Here is a 6,128-nt window from a genome sequence, read left to right as displayed (position 1 = left end):
GTCGTAATAATGTCCTAATATACTGTTTTGAGGACAATCTGAAATGAGATATCTAATCTCAGTCAACCAGTCTCTGAGGATACATTCAGGCCACATGATTTACAGAAATGCTCTCATGCTATATTTTAAAAAAAATCAATGAAGGATGCTTAGTTATTCAGAAGGGAAATAGCTTTGAGGAGTATGGAGCAAACCTGGCTCAATCCCAGGGTGTGTGTGAACAACAGACTTATCCGAGAAGAAAGAAAATATTGAACACTGTACAACATTTGAGAAAAGAGAGGCACAATTATTTTGTACTGACAAATGCCAGTAAAATCTTTCTTACAGCCTTATTGCCAAGACTCATTGCTCAGGTCTTAAAAAATAAACCTTAGTTCTAATGAAGGTAACAGCTTGAGACTATTTTAGTTTGGGTGCACTTAGCATTTTAAGTCTGCTAACAACAAATGTAAAAAATGGATGTGGTGTGGTAAGAACCAGATGGTTTGCCCTTTCAGAAGGACACGTTGGCAAGATAATGACTTGTATATGCCATTACTGCCAGGGAAATTCTATGCCATAAATAAAAACTCTCTGCACAATATTTTAAATTTTTGTATATTTTATTTGTCAAAATAACACAATATAATCACACCAGTTTCAATTATTTTGGCAATTTATTTCAAAATACTTGTCAGCCATATGTCTGTAGCAATACAGACAATGACAAATTTTCCAAAAATGTTTGTTGACAAATAGAATCCTTACTAAGCATACTAAGGCAGAACTCTGAGTAATAATTAATTTAGCTACAACATAGAACCTCACTTCCCGAACCCCTCAGAACACTGCAAAGGCTTGGTGGAGTCAGGAATAATGGAGGAGCTGAAGGAGAGAGAAATAATTGCTGGACAGGAGCCTGGATGTCAGCATGGAGGGTGGTTGGATATGGGTGAGAAGAAGTATGGAACAGGGATTTTTGGGGGGCAGAGGAGGGAGAGAGGGTGGGGAAGGATTGTTAGGGAACTTCCCCAATGCAGACCTTGGTTAATTCCTAGTCTCTCTCAAGCTACATCTAGACTATGAGGTTTTTCCGGGATACCAGCAAACTCCACTGCATCCAGGAAACGCATCTGCTCTTCTGCTTTTTTTTGCGGAAGAGCAAACGTGCTCTTTCGGAAACCGTCTTCCTCCTTCCATGAGGAAGAAGAGCTCTTCCGAAACAGGAGTATTTTCTGAAATTTGGCCCAGTGTAGACAGGACAAATTTCAGAAAACCCTCTTCTGACAAAAGTATCATATCTTTTTCTGATAAAGCATTATAGTCTAGATGTAGCCTCATTCAGTCAGGCATATCGGCTCCATCCTTATGTGTCCCTGAACCCTCTCTTCCCCATGTGTCTCTGTGCCATTCCCTTGTCCCCATGTGGCCCTGCATCACTTCAGCCAACCCCAGCCCTTATCTCTATGTGTCCCTGTACCTCACTCAGCTAACCCCATGTGGCCTTGCACATCCACTCCCTTCCTCTGACTATCCGCCCCCCTGCCTGTGACTCTCCAGTAGCCCCAGGTGCTCCTGACTGTCTACCCATATCCCCTCCTGCCCTGGCTCAACAGGTGCTATGAAGAAGGCACTGCAGGCTCTTTCTTATCCCTATCAAAGCTGGGCATGGCTGGGAGCAGCTGCTCTGTTCTAGTGCCAAAGCATCCTCTGGTGCACAAAAGGTGGAATTACAGCAACTTTCAATCAAGCTATTTTCTACAGAAAAAAATAAAAATACGCAAAGTACAGGAATTATGTGTATGTGCAGTGGCACAAAATTTCCTTGGGTGTAACATGCAGTCAGAGGGCTTCACTGAATCCACATCTTTCCTTTCATTAAATCTGTGGAATACTAAATAATCTTTAAAAATAAAGCATAACATATTTAATCAACTACAGCTCAAGGGACATTATCTATTACACAACTTGTGTGTGAGTGTGAGTGTGTGTGTGTGTGTGTGTGTGTGTATAATATGCACACTTACCAAATTCTACAGACAGCATAATGATGAAGCATATTTTAAATGCATTGTAAATCATTGTAATGTCTACCACTAGCAGAGTTATTTTGAACTCAGTATTGATAACAGTTTTCCTTGTAAGATGAGTGTTTGGCGAGATTCAAATGTCACTCAGCTGATCAACAAAGCACTCAGAGTTCCCACAGCTGGCAGCATGTGTTTCTACAGGATGTGCACATCTGCACATGCCTTGGTGCACATAACAAAATTTATTCTGCACATGGAAAGAGAAAATGAGAGGGAACATTGATTGATGACTCTCACAATTTTATCATGTGTCACAATATCTGGTGTTTTTCTTAAAGCCTTGGCTATTGGAGTCATTTGATTAAGTACGGCTCTCAGCTTTTTTTTTTTGATAAACAGGAACAAGGCCAACCCTAGCAGGGAATGAGGCCCAGGGCAATCCCTCCCTCTGCCCTAGGTCCTACATCTTCCTGCACCTGCTGATCCCACTTCACCCTTTTCCTTAAGGCCTGCCCCTGCTCCACTCCCACCCTGCCTCCACTGCACTCCTCCCCCAAGCAATGAGACATGGAAAATTACAGGGGAGCGGGGGCTGGCATGGGATGGGGGGGAGGGGAGCTGGCATGGGATGACAGCAGGGCTGACCCACCCCTGCACTCACCATAGCAGCAGGAGCCCCAGAAAGCAGAGCGACCTAGCAACCCACTCCGCTCTGCTGCCATCTCCCAACTAGATCACCCCACTCCACCACAGCAGCAGGAAGTGTAGTGACCTGGCCCCAGCCTGCTCCACTTAGTTAAGCAACGCAGGCTCGGGGGAGTGGAACACCGTGGACTGGGAGATGGCGTAACAGAGCAGGCTGCTGTGTTGCTCCACTTCCCATGGTTCCCACAGCCATGATGAGTACAGGCTGGAGCCTCACCCCTACTGCCATCCTGTGCCAGGCCCCCAGGTAATTGCCCAGGCTGCCCGAGGCCCTACAGATTAATTTCAGTAAGGGGAAGGGCTATGAACAGGAAGTTTCCAGCCATCATGTGTCTAGAGATAACTTTGAAAACACAAACCATGAAAGCTCAAAAACCTAAGGCAAATTAAAAGAGCCCCAAAATATTTTAAAAATCTCTTTATTTTTAAGACAATTTCCTGATTTTGGGAGGAGAAATGAACTAATTCATGACTTTTGAACTCCTGGGGAGGTAATACTGTGTACATTAGGGTAACATGCCAATAAAAATATGTTAGGTTGCAAAAATAAATAAGCTGCAAATTGAGCATTCAAAAGTTGGGCACTTTCTATATTAGAAAGGGTTTGCTCGGATAGCTATATCAGCTGTGGCTTATATCAGCAAAGGCATTCTTTAGCAGACATCGTTTATAGCTGTTTCACAAACAAAATAAGTTATTTCTGCAAAAGCACTTTTTCACTGGTATGACTGTGTCTACACCAGGCAGTTACTGGCATAGCTTTATGAGATAGGGGTGGGAGTGTGTGATTTTAACCCACTTTCATAACTGACATAACTATGCCAACAAAACCTTTTAGGTGTGATCAGATCTAGTGTATATAATACTTCCTTTTATCTTCCACACTCAGTGTGCGATATCAGGCCTTATTCAATGCATATTATTCCAACCTGCTCTGAAGTCAGAATTATTTATTTCCTCACGGGTGTTTCTACAGAACCCCCAGTACTAAGAGCTTCACAAACATTCATGAATTTGTTTTCACAACACTCATATGAAGTGGACTGTTATTATTATCCACATTTAACATGTGGGGAAGTAAGTCACAGGGAGGTTAAGCTCAAAAGTCTCCACTATTTAAGATGCCCAATCTGAGGCCTGATTTTTTAGTGTACTTAGCATTTTAATACTGTGCATATTAAAGTACAGCACCCACTGACTGCAGTTGCAGCTGTAAACATTCCAGCAACCCTACTTTTTCCCACCTCTGCCCTGTACCCACTTCACCCCTTCCCTCAAGACTGCTCTGCCTCTACCCCACCTCTTCCCATCCCCATTGCATCCCTTTCCGAAAGCCCCCTCCTCTGAGCATTGAGACCTGAGGGGTTACTGGAGGGCCTGGCACGCAGGACAGCAGCAGGGGTGAGACTGCCTCTGTACTCACCATGGCTGTGTCTAGACTGGCAAGTTTTTCTGCAAAAGCATTTGCTTTTGCGGAAAAACTTACCAGCTGTCTACTCTGGCCGCTTGAATTTCCGCAAGAACACTGATGATCTCATGTAAGAAATCAGTGCTTCTTGCAGAAATACTATGCTGCTCCCATTCGGGCAAAAGTCCTTTTGCGCAAAAGGGCCAGTGTAGACAGCTCAGATTTGTTTTGCGCAAAAAAGCCCTGATCACAAAAATGGCGATCGGGGCTTTTTTTGTGCAAAAGCGCGCCTAGATTGGCCACAGAAATTTTTCTACAAAAAGTGCTTTTGAGGAAAAGCGTCCGAGCAATCTAGATGCGATTTTCTGAAAATGCTTTTAACGGAAAACTTTTCCATTAAAAGCATTTGATGAAAATCATGCAAGTCTAGACGTAGCCCATATGTAAGGGGACTATTAGCCCCTTACTAAAATCTGTGGGAGTTTTTGGTTCCCCAGCTCCCAGTATCAAAAGGGGAAGGGTCCATGAGAAATCAGGACCCTGAGACTGACAGACCCCAGAGACAATGGAAAGCAGCCAACACTCCAGCTTGCCCTGATTGACAGGTTGGACAGGCCAGTGAGAAAAGTAAGAGGCCAGGCCCCGCCCTTCCTATGAGCTGGGATTTTTCTGGGTCTCTCTGAGCAAGGAGAGAGCTGAGAGACAGCTAAGAGGAGCAAGCTGTGTGGAGAAGTAGTCCTGCAGCAACAAAGCCGAGCACAAATAGTCCAAGGAGTGCAAGTTGTGCTGAGGGGCAGTCCTACAGGAACAGAGCCAGGCACACACAGTCCAAGGAGCGCAGACCCTGTATTGAGCAGCAGACTGGCAGTGCTCAGAGAGCCAAAAGGGACAGAGAAGCAACGCAAGGACCTGGAGACTAGCAAAGCAGCACAGCCTGCAGCTGGGTATGGTGAGCAGCTGGGACCAGCAAAGTGCGGGGCGAGGCTCTGGGCAGGGAGATATCACCAGCCAAGAGGCCCAGCAGGCCAGACTGGGAGAGGGGTCTGGCCACCTAGAGCTTGAGGTTGTGTGGTCATTGCCAGAGCAAGTGTGTCCAGCCTGCAGCCCCCCTGCAGCACATCCAGGGCCTCTAAGGAAGAGACTGTGAACTGTCCTTACACTCTGAAGACTATTTGTGATGTCCCCGTGCTACAGAGCAGGACTGTGTGTTCTCATTTAACCTCTCTCATTTTTTCTTATTCTTTTCTCTCTAATCAGTTGCAGTGTAATAAATTGTATTTGCTTTGAACTTTATGGAATGATCACTGGGCCAAGAAAGCATGCAGTGTGACGAGAGCACCCCGGAGTGGGGACACTCTTGCCCCTGCCCCAAGTAACTACAAGGTCGGGGACTAAGCTCCAGGAAACCTGGGCCCAGCCTTGTTGGGGTTTTGAGGACTGCTGCTCAGGAGAGTGGAGGGGGAGTCCTCAGGATCAGGGAGGCCATGGAGTAAAGGAAGTGGGAGTGGGGACTCAGATCCTTTCGTTCGTCCATTTTACCGGGGTAGTATAGAACTCAGGAAAGTTCCCCACAATAGTGGGACCTTTCCCCCACTTACACATAGCAGCAGGAGCCGCAGAAAGCAAAGCAACCCAGCAGCCTGCTCTGCTTTGCTGCCATCTCCTAGCCAGATCACTCCAATTCACCACAGCAGCAGGAAGAGTAGTGACCTGTGTTCCTGAAAATCAGGCTGTGGATGATGTAAATTAGGCACCAGAAAATGTAAAAAATCATACAAATACTGTGAAGTTTGATGTAAGCACCCTGATGAGTATCACAGAGGAATACTGTGGCAGAGGCCAGGATAGAACTCCATTCTTCAGGGCAGCATTTTGCTCACAAGACCCTCCTAGTCCTTTCTGAAATCCTCTACCACATGCAGAAGGTGTGTGGTGAAACAAGTGAAGTAGTGAAGTGAAAAGTCTTGCACACCACAATCTTCTTTCAGTCCCAGAGCATGGTG

The sequence above is a fragment of the Pelodiscus sinensis genome, chromosome 1 (genome assembly GCF_052426305.1).
Source record: "Pelodiscus sinensis isolate ZL-2025 chromosome 1, ASM5242630v1, whole genome shotgun sequence".
NCBI lineage: Eukaryota > Metazoa > Chordata > Testudines > Trionychidae > Pelodiscus > Pelodiscus sinensis.
Note: the sequence above shows the minus strand (reverse complement) of the source record.